At 43.4% G+C, this 13,107-nt stretch overlaps 1 protein-coding gene across 7 annotated transcripts in view; it reads left to right on the plus strand.

Annotated features, from left to right (window-relative positions):
- Nucleotides 1-13,107, plus strand: part of LOC137383819 (ankyrin repeat and SAM domain-containing protein 1A-like) — a 549,597-nt gene that overhangs the window by 317,282 nt on the left and 219,208 nt on the right. Inside the window, exon 1 of one of the 7 annotated variants that reach the window (XM_068057084.1) lies at nt 6,932-7,224. The exons of the other annotated variants lie outside the window; for them this stretch is intronic. The gene's annotated coding sequence lies outside the window, so the exon portion shown is untranslated. Of the gene's footprint in view, nt 1-6,931; nt 7,225-13,107 lie in introns of those variants that run through there. 7 annotated transcript variants of the gene reach the window in all.

Here is a 13,107-nt window from a genome sequence, read left to right on the forward strand (position 1 = left end):
CTAAGAATTCATTCTAGTACATATACCTAAATTATTCATTCTACTTCAGCTTGATTAGCTATCACATGTAAACCAGAAGTACTATAACATGAGCTTGTAATGCCATCTCAGCGTGTGAAAAAAATGTAGTCTTGATGAATCCACATCAGATCCTGGACAATTGCTGCATTCAAAATGACTGACCTCGTAGGCCTCATTCATGTTCCCCTTGATTTCTGTATGCATTGTATATGAAAAATAGATGTGAAGTAAATATCCGCAGCTAGAATATCGCAGATGATTAATTATTTACTTACAGATCATTTTAACAGTCCAACATTTAACTAGAGTCATTAAAAACATTTATAATATTGGTACTAATACAACTGATTTTGTTTTCTTAGCCCAGCCCTGCCACACCTACACTCTTGTGAAATTTAAAAACTGATGATCTCAATAAATGTGTTTATATTTTTGTGACTAAAAGTTTTGCACATAGAAGCCAGAGTGGGGATAAAAGTATGACCTTTGAGAGTCTGTAAGTTTATTGATGAACACTGATTCCAGCTGTGCCTGTCTGGCTTGCTCCAGCCTTATTGAGGAATTAAAATGAAAGAATCAATTCAGTCAATATAAAAACATTGACTATCATGCTACATTTTGTAACTAGATAACTTACGATTCATTGTACTGGTCTAGTTTTTTACCAGGTACATCACTGTAAAGCAATTTTTAAAGTAGGTGTCGAATGCTATTTCGCAGCTTATGTTCAGAATTGCTCTTGTAAAAGGGAAGGAAGGTTGTTTGACAAAACCACTTTTAAAATAGCAGTTGAGACTCGAGAATCTGAATAAATCTACATGTTAGTGATAAACCATAAACACATTTTAGTTGTATACGTGGCTCTAGTTTGTCCTGTCTGTTATTTTAATTCAGTGATCAGACTAATCCATTGCAAACAGCTCTAGTGTTCATATTTTACATAAGAGCAACATTTCTGGAGTATGGAAGGACATTTTTTTTTCAATTTTTTCTAAGAATGTTGAAAATGCAGGCAAGGCCACACTTATTGCCCATCTCTAGTTGCCCCGAGAATGAACTGAAGGTGCTTAGTCGGAAAAGTATAGAAAGTACCATGGAATGTTAATGTGAAGTATGGTTCTTTCCCTCTCTTTCTCCAGCTGCGCTCCTGAAAAAGTAAACTTGACTCATTTCTTGAAGCCAACTGCAGAAAAGCAAGGAGCTGATGTAAAGTCTTCCCACAGCAAGGAGAAAAGGAGAAGTAGTTTGATCACTGGGCTGTTCTTGAGTGGTTTAGTTGGCAATTTGGACTGTATTGTATAGGGACTGCTTTCTCTGTTGTCGGTGATATGTGGCTTGGAAAAACTAGAATGTAAAAGATCAGTACCCTAAAATGGACTAAAAGTTCCCATGGCAAGTCAAAAATTAGCATTACACTTACAATTGTTGTTATTTATTGAAATTTGTTCAAAATATGTACTTTTTGTAGACTAGAAATTTGATCTAATATCTACCTAAAAGCTTAATTGTACAAGAGACTGGAGCAGAGAAATTGCTTAGAAGTTTTTTTGGAGCTACAGTGACTGAAATTTGTGAGGAGTTTGATTCCTTGCCAAGGAGGTATCTTCAGAATACGGTTAATCGTCTAGAAAATTTATTTTATGGATTTTAGGGATTTTGAAGTGGATCAAAATTAACTAAACAAGAAAAAGCTGGAATAAAAGCAAAATACTGCAGATGTTAGAAATCTGAAATTAAACAAGAAATGCTGGAACTACTCAGCGGGTCTGGCAGCATATATGGAGAGAGAAGCAGAGTAAATGTTTCAGGTCAGTGACCTTTCATCAGAACTGGTAAAGGCTAGAAATGTAATAGGTTTTAAGCAAATAAAGCAAGGGTGGGGCAAGAGATAACAAAAGGGAAGGTGTTGATAAGACAGGGTCACAGAGAATAACTGACCAGAAGGTCATGGAGCAAAGGCAAATGGTGTGTTAATGATGTGCTGAAAGACAAAGCGTTAGTGCAGAGAGGGTGTTAATTGACAGAAAAATAAACAGCCCTGGCCCAAAGCACAAACATGGAAAAAAAAAGTGGGCCACACACATGGTTTAAAAAAAAAAGTGATGAAACAAACTAAAATAAACAAATAAAAAATGAAACAGAAAAAATAACTAAAAATAAAAAGGGGGGCCCATCGTGCTTTGAAGTTGTTGAACTCAGTGTTCAGTCTGGCAGGCTGTAGCGTGCTTAATCGGTAAATGAGATGCTGTTCTTCGAGCTTGAGTTGATGTTCACTGGAACACTGCAGCAAGCCCAGGACAAATAAGTGGGCATGAGAGCAGATGTGTGTGTTGAAATGGCAAGCAACCGGAAGCTCAGGGTCATGCTTTCAGACTGAACGGAGGTGTTCCGCAAAGCGGTCACCCAATCTGCGTTTGGTTTCCCCAATGTAGAGGAGACTGCATTGTGAGCAGCGAATACAGTATACTAAATTACTAAAAGAAAAAGCTGTAAACTGAGTTGAACCACCATAGAAAGTGTACTCTATGCTTTTGTTGTCAAACTGGAGCTATGTTTTCTAAATGTATCAATGGTTCAAGCAATTGGTTATTTCAACAAAATGTAGAGTTTTTCTAGGCAGACGTAACAGCAATAACTTAGATTTATATAGTGCATGTAACATAGTAAAATATCCCAAGGTGATTAACAAGAGAGATATCAATAAAAACACTGAGCCACAGAAGGAGATATTGGGACAGATGACCAAAGCTTGATCCAAGAGGTAGGTTTTAATGAGGATCTGAAAAGAGGAGATAGAGGCAGAGAGTTTTAAGGAGGGGATTCTAGAGTTTAGGGCATGGCAGCTGAGAGCAAGGCTGCCAGTACTGGAGTGATTAAGATCAGGGATGTACAAGAAGCCAGAATTGGAAGATCACTGAGATCTTGAAGGCTTGTAGAGCTGGAGGAGATACAGAGATAGAGAGGAGCCAACCATGAGAATTTGAAATCAAGGATGAAAATTTTAATATTGAGGTGTTGCCGGATCAGGGGTCAGTGAAGGTCAGCAGGCTTGGAGGCAATGGTGAACGAGACTTGGAGTGGTTAAGATATGGACAGCAGAATTTTGGGTGAGCATGTTTATTAGGGAGGAAAATGGGAGGCCGACAGGGGAACATAGAAATAGTCAAGTCTAGAGGTAACAATTTGGATTTGAGTGATGTCAGAGGTGGAAGTAGGCAGTTTGATGTGGATATGAGATTGGAAACTCCTCTTGGGGTCAACACGATACCAAAGTGAGAATGTTCTTATTCAACTTAAAAAGTTACCAAAGATGAAAATGGTATTCAGGGATTGAAGTTTCTGGTAGTCTGGCGCCAGTCTTCCCAATATTTAGTTGGAAGAAATTTTTGCTCATCCAGTATTAGATATCAGACAAGTAGTGTGACAAAACAGACAGTGGAGGGGTCCAAAGAAGTGGTAGTGAGATAGAGCTGAGTGTCATCAGCATCCATGTGGAAGCAGATACGATAGCGACGTTTAAGAGACATCTTGACAAACATATGAATAGGAAGGGAATAGAGGGATATGGGCCCCGGAAGTGCAGAAGGTGTTAGTTTCGGCAGCCACCAGGATCGGCGCAGGCTTGGAGGGCCGAATGGCCTGTTCCTGTGCTGTACTGTTCTTTGTTCTTTGACGTGCTTTCGAATGATATTGCTGAGCATGTAGCTGAGAAATAGGGGGCCCAGGATAGATCTTTGGAGGTAATAATGTGGGAGTGGGAGGAGAAGCCATCGCAGGTGATTGTTTGTCTGACTGTGCTTCGCTAGATAAGAATGGAAGCAGGCAATTACAGTTCCACCTAGTTGGATGACGGCGGACTGATGTTGGAGGAGGATTGTGTGGTCAGTTGTGTCAAAGGCTGCAGATAGGTCAAGAAAGATGAGGAGGGATAGTTATAGAATATCTATCCTTGTACTCTAATCTTACTAGGTGTGTGAATTAGTCATAGAGAGATACAGCACTGAAACAGGCCCTTCGGCCCTCCAAGTCTGTGCCGACCATCAACCACCCATTTATACTAATCCTACATTAATCCCATATTCCCTACCATATCCCCATCTTCCCTCAATTCTCCTACCACCTACCTATACTAGGGGCATTTTACAATGGCTAATTTACCTATCAACCTGCAAGTCTTTGGCTATGGGAGGAAACCGGAGCACCCGGCCAAAACCCACAAGGTCGCAGGGAGAACTTGCAAACTCCGCACAGGCAGTACCCAGAACTGAACCCGGGTCGCTGGAGCTATGAGGCTACGGTGCTAACCACTGCACCACTGAGTTGGAAGTTAAAAGAAATGGGCGCAAATGTAGTGCACGCATTGCTTGTTTGCAACTCTCATTGAGAATCTTGTTGCATGCAAGTTCCCTATAATAATCTACTGTGTACAATTAATGGGTTGAATTGACACTTAAAAACAAAACACGTATATTTCATGAACAGAAAGAGTTCATTTTTGTTGGTGCATATATATCTTGCAGTGTAATTTGAGCATTAGGCTTTTCAATAAAAATGGTAACAGCTATGATATAGAGTATGATTGAATAGAAGAAGAATTGATTAGAGATTGAATTTTGTGAAGGAGGAAGATGGGGTTGGAAACTGCAAATCTAAAGGCATGCCCTGTTCGAGTACATTAAGCGAAAATAGAACCAACTGAAAGGCAATGATTGCTTAACATCATCACATGACAGTAATTGGCACGATGCTGAGAACTTAAACAAAGGTTTGAGAGCCTTGTTTCAGCCCAAATATGGTAAATCTTAGTGCATTCAGTCCAGTCTACAACCAAGTGGGTATGATCTCGAAAATGATTTTACTGTTAGATTTTATTAATACTATTTTTTTTTAGTAATTTTATGATATATTTTACTTACAAGGAAGTTTGGACTAAGTGAGGTGATTTTATAATGGCATTGTTTGAAAATGGACATTTTATTTCTGTACAGAATGAAAGAGTATTTTCTGTTCAAGCACTTCTCAGTTCATATAAAAATATTTTGCTGGAAGTTTTTGTAGCATACTGACATGGATTCTGTGGAGATTTTTGGGTCAGTTAAGAAGTCATGTTTCTTAACAATGTCTCGTAAAGTAATCCAACAGCAAGGGTAACCTGACTAAACTGTCTTTATGTGGACAACAAAATTGATGATTTTACAAAAATGGAAATTGACATTTCGGTTACTGCTTTGTATTTCTACAGAAACTTGAAAAGTTCTTGGGGCAAAAGAAACTCCTGTAAACCTTCGTAGCACCTACACTGGTATAGTTTCCACAAATACAACAATATTGGCTGGTGTTTTACACTGTCCACTCATCAGCCTATGATTTGCCTGTTAATCAAAATGGGGAAAATCGTGGGCTGGCAAGATCACAGGTAGAAAACCCTGGCCATAATGTCTGATTTTAAAGGTATAAATCGTGTCACTTAGCCCAATCTCCTCGAGCTTCTGATTGTAAATGGATTACTTTTAAAATGGCTAAAATAGTTTAGATAAAAGCCAACACAGTTTTTAAAAAAAGACAAAAGTTATGTTAACCTGCAATGTTGAAATTACTGTTAGATTTATAGAATGTTACAGCACTGAAACTGGGACTTTGTTTTTCTCCATGTGTACCATTTATTCATATCCCACTCTTTTGCTCAGCCCACATACCTTTTAATAATATTCTTCAAGGTCGAGATCGACCAAGAGAGATCGACCGTTGACATGCTGTTCTCCCTTCGTCAGATACAGGAGAAATGCCGTGAACAACAGATGCCCCTCTACATTGCTTTCATTGATCTCACCAAAGCCTTTGACCTCGTCAGCAGACGTGGTCTCTTCAGACTACTAGAAAAGATTGGATGCCCACCAAAGCTACTAAGTATCATCATCTCATTCCATGACAATATGAAAGGCACAATTCAACATGGTGGCTCCTCCTCAGAGCCCTTTCCTATCCTGAGTGGCGTGAAACAGGGCTGTGTTCTCGCACCCACACTTTTTGGGATTTTCTTCTCCCTGCTGCTTTCACATGCGTTCAAGTCCTCTGAAGAAGGAATTTTCCTCCACAGAAGATCAGGGGGCAGGTTGTTCAACCTTGCCCGTCTAAGAGCGAAGTCCAAAGTATGGAAAGTCCTCATCAGGGAACTCCTCTTTGCTGACGATGCTGCTTTAACATCTCACGCTGAAGAGTGCCTGCAGAGTCTCATCGACAGGTTTGCGGCTGCCTGCAATGAATTTGGCCTAACCATCAGCCTCAAGAAAACAAACATCATGGGGCAGGATGTCAGAAGTGCTCCATCCATCAATATTGGCGACCACGCTCTGGAAGTGATTCAAGAGTTCACCTACCTAGGCTCAACTATCACCAGTAACCTGTCTCTAGATGCAGAAATCAACAAGCACATGGGAAAGGCTTCCACTGCTATGTCCAGACTGGCCAAGAGAGTGTGGGAAAATGGCGCACTGACACGGAACACAAAAGTCCGAGTGTATCAGGCCTGTGTCCTCAGTACCTTGCTCTATGGCAGCGAGGCCTGGACAACGTATGTCAGCCAAGAGTGACGTCTCAATTCATTCCATCTTCGCTGCCTCCGGAGAATACTTGGCATCAAGTGGCAGGACTGTATCTCCAACACAGAAGTCCTCGAGGCGGCCAACATCCCCAGCTTATACACACTACTGAGTCAGCGGCGCTTGAGATGGCTTGGCCATGTGAGCCGCATGGAAGATGGCAGGATCCCCAAAGACACATTGTACAGCGAGCTCGCCACTGGTATCAGACCCACCAGCCGTCCATGTCTCCGCTTTAAAGACGTTTGCAAACGCGACATGAAATCCTGTGACATTGATCACAAGTCGTGGGAGTCAGTTGCCAGCATTCGCCAGAGCTGGTGGGCAGCCATAAAGACGGGACTAAAGTGTGGCGAGTCGAAGAGACTTAGTAGTTGGCAGGAAAAAAGACAGAGGCGCAAGGGGAGAGCCAACTGTGTAACAGCCCCGACAAACAAATTTCTCTGCAGCACCTGTGGAAGAGCCTGTCGCTCTAGAATTGGCCTTTATAGCCACTCCAGGCGCTGCTTCACAAACCACTGACCACCTCCAGGCGCTTATCCATTGTCTCTCGAGATAAGGAGGCCAAAGAAGAAGGACATACCTTTTAATAATAATCTTCAAGGTACTGTTGAATTCCTTTTTAAAGTGCATCCTATCTTGTACTAAGGCATGCTTGCCTATTAACCTGTCCCTGCTGAAGAACATTAGCTCCCGATCTATGAACATCACAAGTTTAAAATTCCTTTCTTATTTTTAGAACCATTAAAAAGTTGATACACAGAAAGAGGCCATTCAGCCCATTGTGTCCGTGCCGGCTGGAAAAATCTAGCCTCCCCATTCTAATCCCACCTTCTAGCACCTGGTCTGTAGCCTTGCAGTTTACAGCATTTCATGTACAGGACCAGGTACCTTTTAAATGAGTTGAGGGCTTCTGCCTCCACCACCGATCCGGGCAGTGAATTGCAGACTCCCACCACCCTCTGGGTGAAAAAGTTTTTTTGTCATGTCCCCTCTAATCCTTCGACCAATCACCTTAAATCTTTGCCCCCTCATAATTGACTTCTCCACTAGGGGAAACATGTCCTTCCTGTCTCCTCTATCTAGGCCCCTCATAATTTTGTAGACCTCAATTAAGTCACCTCTCAGCCTCCTCTGTTCTACGGAAAACAACTCTAGCTTATCCAATCTTTTCTTCATAGCTGTAATTTTCCAGCCCTGGCAACACTCTTGTAAATCACCTCTGTACTCTCTCCAGAGCAATTATGTCTTTCCTGTCTGCATGGATTTTTGTAATCATACATGGCCTTTTCCCTTCACTAACTCCATAACTTGTCCAGCCCTAAACGCTCCCCCCTGAGCTTTGTTTCTCTGACTCCTGCCTCTTGCGCACTTCCCTCTCCCTTTTTCCTCTACCACTGGTAGCCATCAAAGTTATCAGAGAAAGATCGGGTGGGGTGTACAGCAGGCAACAAATCCAATATCACTTGTTTTTTGTTCCCCTGAACTTGAATATTCTGACGTCTCTCTCTCTTGGCATTTCTGCGTGGACGAAGATTTTTGGAAGGTTTACTCATCGGTTGTAGGCCCGCTGGTGGCTTGTCAGGCATATCCGTGACCGGCAGATTCTCCCACCGTGGGTACAAGTGAAGGTGTATTCGCTGCTGAGGGCAATTGGATCTATCCTTCTCCTCCCTTTCTCTTTCATGCTGGTTCTTCGCTCACTCTCAAAGGTGTCTTTCGCACTTCTGATGTAGCATCTCCAGGCATCACGAGCTATGGCCTGTGCTTCCATCTCGCGATGGTTGATGTGGCACACAGAGAGGGACTTCTTCACGGAGTCCTTGAAATGTTTGGTGGGGCCCCTCTGATCAGTTTAGCAGTGGTCAGCTCTCCATACAACACGATCTTGGGCAGGTGACTGTCATCCATCTGCGCAACGTGACCCACCCAATGCAGTTGGCTTTGCAGGAAGATGGCCTCGATGCTGGCGATGATAGCTGTTTTAAGGACTTCAATGTTTGTGATGCCAACCTGTCAGCGGATCTTGAGGATGCTGCGGAGACAGTGCTGATGGAAGCGGTCTAGAAGGCATACTTGACGATGGTATAGGACCCATGACTCGGTGCCATACACAAGGATGGTGAGGACTGTGGCTTTGTACACTGAGTTTGGTCTGTGCTCTGAGGATATGGTTGCTCCACGCTCGTTTGTGGAGTCTGTCGAATGTGCTGTTTGCTTTTGAAAGCCTATTGTCCACTTCCTTGTATATGGTGGCATCAAATGAGATATTGCTCCCCATTAGGTAAATTGCTTGGCGACATTTAGCTCTGTTCCCTTGGTGGCAATGCTTGGTGGTCTATATTCTTGGGGTACAGGCTGATGCAGGACTTCAGTTTTCTTTAAACTGATTTTTAGTCCTAACAGTTGTACCGCCTTGGAAAAATGTGTTGTTATATATTGCAGGTCTGACTGACTGTTGGTCAGGAGAGTGCAGTCATCGGCGAAAAGAAGTTCATGGATGAGTTTTTCTTGTGTCTTTGTGTCAGCCTGAAGTGCCTCAGGTTGAAAAGGCCACCATGAGTCCGGAAGTGTACGTAAACTTCCTCCTTAAGGTCTTCTGTTACTTGCTGCAGCACCATGCTGAAAAAATGGTGGATAAGGTTGGGGCCAGCACACATCCCTGCTTCATACCATTGGAGATTCGGAAAGTACTCGAAAGCTGTTGTGCTTGACTGTTTCCCCATGGCCAGGAACCTAGGTGGGCATCCGAGTTTTTCGAGGATTTTCCAAAGTTCATCTCAGCTCACAGTGTTGAATGCCTTGGTGAGGTCTATGAAAGTGACGTACAGGCTTTTGTTTTGCAAACAAGTTTTTTTCTTGTAAATGTCTGAGTGCAAATACCATGTCTGTGGTGCCTCTGTTTGCTCTGAAACCGCACTGGCTCTTTGGGAGATTTTCTTCCACAATGGTAAGCACAAGCCTGTTCAGAAGTATTTTCACCAGGATCTTCCCAGCAATAGAAAGGAGGGTGATCCTACGATAGTTGGAGCAGTCTGACTTTTCTCCTTTGTTTTTGTACAAGGTTATGATAATGGCATCACGACGATCCCATGGAATCCTGCCCTGTTCCCAGCAGGCCATGAAAAACTTATGGTGTATAGGGCAGGGCCACCATGCTTCAAGGCTTCGGGTGGAATTTCATTGACTCTGGGGGCTTTGTTGCTCTTCATCTGGTTGATGGCAGTCACAGTTTCCTCTAGAGTTGGGTTGTCATCCAGTTCTTCTTTGACAGGTTGTTGTTGGATGCGATTGATGGCAGTATCATGCACTGTGCACGTGGTGCTGAAGGGTGCTTCATAGTGCTCTGACCAGTGAACCAGGACTGACTCCTTGTTGATGTGTAGGGTGTTGCCATCGGCACTCCTCGGGGTTTTGCGTTTGATATTCTGGTCCCTAGACAGATTTTAGTGCTTGTTAGAAGCTTCTTATGTCGCCAGTATCAGCATACAGTTGAGATTTTTCCACAAGTGCGGTCCACCAGTCATTTTGGATGTTCCTCAGTTTACATTGAAGGGTGCTGCATGCTTGACAGTAGGCTGTCTTTTTCTCTTGACTGGCCAGGTGAGCCTGATGAGCTGACCTTTTTATTGTTAGCAGATCTTTAATTTCCTTGTCATTTTCATCAAGCCAGTCCCTATTCTTTTTGGTGCTGGGTCTGGTGACCTTATTGGAAGTATCCAATACTGCAGCTTTGATGTGTTCCCAGAGTTCTTCTGGAGTGGAATCAGAGGTGAGATCGGGATGTTCCAGTCTGGTCCATAAGGTTGCTTAATCTCTGTCTCTGCAAGATGAGGTTTGCAGGTTGCTGACCTGAAATTTCTTCGATGGGTTGTCTCTAGGTCTGTTCTTGGGCTTAGGCTTGAAGTGGAAGTTCAGCTTTGAGTGAACGAGCTGGTGGTCTGTATGACAGTGAGCATTGGGCATGACTGTAGTATGCAGGACGTCCTTTAGGTCACACTGGTGCACCAAGGCATAATCTGTCAGATGCCAGTGTTTAGAGCAGGGACGCATCCGTATAGTCTTGAAGCGATCTTTTTGTTGAAAGAAGGTGTTAGTTATGGACAGCTGCTTTTCTGCACAGAGTTCCAAGAGTAGATGTCTGTTTTCATTGCAGTTTCCAAGTCCACGGTTTCCGAGGACTCCCTTCCATGCCAAGCTGTCACGGCTCACTCTGGCATTGAAATCGGCAAGGACAACAATTTTGTCCTTGTGAGGGGCATTCTGAATGAGTTCAGAGATCTCTGTAGAACTTATCTTTGTCACCTGGGTTAGCCTTCAGAGTTGGAGCATAAACGCTGATGAGCGTTACATGCTGCTGGTCTTGAAAGGACATGATGCTTTTGGAATGGCCAATTGGCAGGCTTGAATGTTTAGTGGTGATGGTCTTTTTCACCATGAAGCTAACACCAAAGAGGCGTTGTTCATCTTGAGGTCTACCTTACCAATAGAGGGTGTAGTAGAATTCTCTACTGCAAGCCCTTGGTGGAGCCCAGGCAACAACTTACATTTAACAAAGCTAAAGATCTAAGGTGCTCACAGAGGTATTTGGAGCAAATGGGCATCAAACCAAAGGAGGAGAGATTTAGGAGGGGTTATCAAACACTTATGTCAGAACATTCAAGTAACCATGTTTTTCTTCTTTTCCTACCTTTTAAAGTGAGGTTAGGAGTTCACGTTTTCTTCTCTGTTGCAGTTTGGCTGCATTAAGAGATGCCTGTTGACCGCAGCAAGCCACCTGGGTGGTGGGGAGACGTGCATCTGTTTAGGCCACCTTTTCTAGGCCCCTCTCCAATTCAGGAGCAAGCAGTGCTGTCCTTCAAAAAGGCTGCTTGGTCGCTCAGGGTGCTACTGGGTGATGATGTCGTCTCTAGGTCATCATCAAAAAGAACAATATCCTGAGCTGCCTGTATGCAGGATTGGAACTGCGGCTGCCAGTGTCATCCTGCAGTTTTCGCCCCTTTCTCATCGCTACAGGACTTACTTGTTGAATTGCAGTTCAGGTGAATCTTTCCTTCCTTCCTGCACAGTGGTGCTTTAAGGTGGAATACAGTTTGTGCTGACTGACCCCACCATTTTAGCCTGGAGCTCATCTGTCGTGGCCCAGCGAACTAGGAGAGCAGCAGCGAGGTCTCCAAGCCGTAGGTTTGGATTCAGAGTTTCCCTCTTCAAGGTGGGTTGCCGACCAAGGCTTGAAGGGACCCACCTTCCCTTGTTATTTTATCCATAGCTGGTACCAATAACTGTAGTCCACACAATATGGTGTGGTACGCCTTTGGTCCAGAACATGATGGTCACTTGAATGTTCTGCCATAAGCCTTTGATAACCCCTTCTAAATCTCTCCTCCTTTAGTTTGGTGCCAGTTTGCTCCAACTACCCCTGTGAGCACCTTAAGTCTTTAGCTTTGTTAAAGGCACTACATAAATGTAAGTTGTTGCCTGGGCTTCACCAAAGGCTTGCAGGAGAGAATTCTGTGTATTAATCACCCTCTGTAAAGATTTTTTTTAAATTAACATCCCTTTTATTTTTTTATTGTCTTACATTTGTGGCTCCTCATTGTTGTAGCAACCAGTGGAAAAATTATCTATCACTATTTATTTTATAATACAATCTTGACCTCCATCAGGTCACACTTAATAGTGAAGGTTTTTGGATGGGGGCAGGGGAAGTTGCAGTGTTATTTGCAACTATCCAGTTAGTTAACATTTAATTCTTCTGCCTGCAGCACAACCTTTGCCACTGATGTCATCACCCTCTCTGCCTATTGACATGGGTGGAATCAGACTGTTTGCTGTTTCGGTGTCCTATTTGACCCTTTGCTGAGCTTCCAACTCCATACCGTATTACTCACAAAGGCTACCTACCTCCAACTGCATTCCACTGCCCATCTGCTGTTGAAACTCTTATTTGTGCCTTTGTCACCTCCAGACATGGCTATTCCAATGCTCTCCTGGCTGGCTATCCAAGCTCCATAAATTTCAGCTCATATCCTATCCTACACCAAGTTCGCTCCATCTATCACCCTTATTGTCACTGGCTTACATTGGCTGCTGGTCTCTCAACAATTCAAATTTAAAATTCTCATTCCCATGTTTAAATTCCAGGAGCAGGATGGTGTGTGAGAGAGAGCACGTGATTGTGAGAGAGAATGTGCAGTTGTGAGAGAGAGCGGGAGCGTGATTGTGCACAAGAGAGCACAGGCAAAAGCGCGATTGTGTGCTTGCGGGAGAGCGCAGATCGGAGTGCGATTGCCTGCTGGCGGGAGTGCGATTGTGTGCTTGTGGGAGAGAGCAGTGGGAGTATGATTGTGCGAAAGAGGGGGAGTGCAATTGTGCATGTGTGTGAGAGAAAAAGAGTGCAATTGCGCGAAAAAGTGAGCGGCAGCGCAATTAAAGAAATAGGAGCGGGAGTAGAGCATTTGGTCCCTCAAGTCTGAACTGGCATTGA

This window comes from Heterodontus francisci, chromosome 25, assembly GCF_036365525.1.
Source record: "Heterodontus francisci isolate sHetFra1 chromosome 25, sHetFra1.hap1, whole genome shotgun sequence".
In the NCBI taxonomy this organism is placed as follows: Eukaryota; Metazoa; Chordata; class Chondrichthyes; order Heterodontiformes; family Heterodontidae; genus Heterodontus; species Heterodontus francisci.